Raw genomic sequence first — 868 nt, 5'->3', positions numbered from 1 at the left:
TAACCCAACCTATGTTGCGCCTTAACCCAACCTATGTTGCGCCTTAACCCAACCTATGTTGGGCCTTAACCCAACCTATGTTGCGCCTTAACCCAACCTATGTTGCGCCTTAACCCAACCTATGTTGCGCCTTAACCCAACCTATGTTGCGCCTTAACCCAACCTATGTTGCGCCTTAACCCAACCTATGTTGCGCCTTAACCCAACCTATGTTGCGCCTTAACCCAACCTATGTTGGGCCTTAACCCAACCTATGTTGGGCCTTAACCCAACCTATGTTGGGCCTTAACCCAACACACGTTGGGCCTTAACCCAACACACGTTGGGCCTTAACCCAACACACGTTGGGCCTTAACCCAACACACGTTGGGCCTTAACCCAACACACGTTGTTCCTTAACCCAACACACGTTGGGCCTTAACCCAACACACGTTGGGCCTTAACCCAACACACGTTGGGCCTTAACCCAACACACGTTGGGCCTTAACCCAACACACGTTGGGCCTTAACCCAACACACGTTGGGCCTTAACCCAACACACGTTGGGCCTTAACCCAACACACGTTGGGCCTTAACCCAACACACGTTGGGCCTTAACCCAACACACGTTGGGCCTTAACCCAACACACGTTGGGCCTTAACCCAACACACGTTGGGCCTTAACCCAACACACGTTGGGCCTTAACCCAACACACGTTGGGCCTTAACCTGCTCTGTAATTGTCATACGACGCGTTAAATTAGTGTAGTGTTGCCTAACTGCAACCCCCGCAATATAGTTTGCTACTCGCACTGCCCGGTCCCCAGTGTATCGCTTCATGTTAAACACCTTGCAGCTATACACTGTAATGTGGATGGCAGCAGGACGT

The sequence above is a fragment of the Schistocerca serialis genome, unplaced genomic scaffold (genome assembly GCF_023864345.2).
Source record: "Schistocerca serialis cubense isolate TAMUIC-IGC-003099 unplaced genomic scaffold, iqSchSeri2.2 HiC_scaffold_1047, whole genome shotgun sequence".
Classification (NCBI taxonomy): Eukaryota; Metazoa; Arthropoda; class Insecta; order Orthoptera; family Acrididae; genus Schistocerca; species Schistocerca serialis.
Note: the sequence above shows the minus strand (reverse complement) of the source record.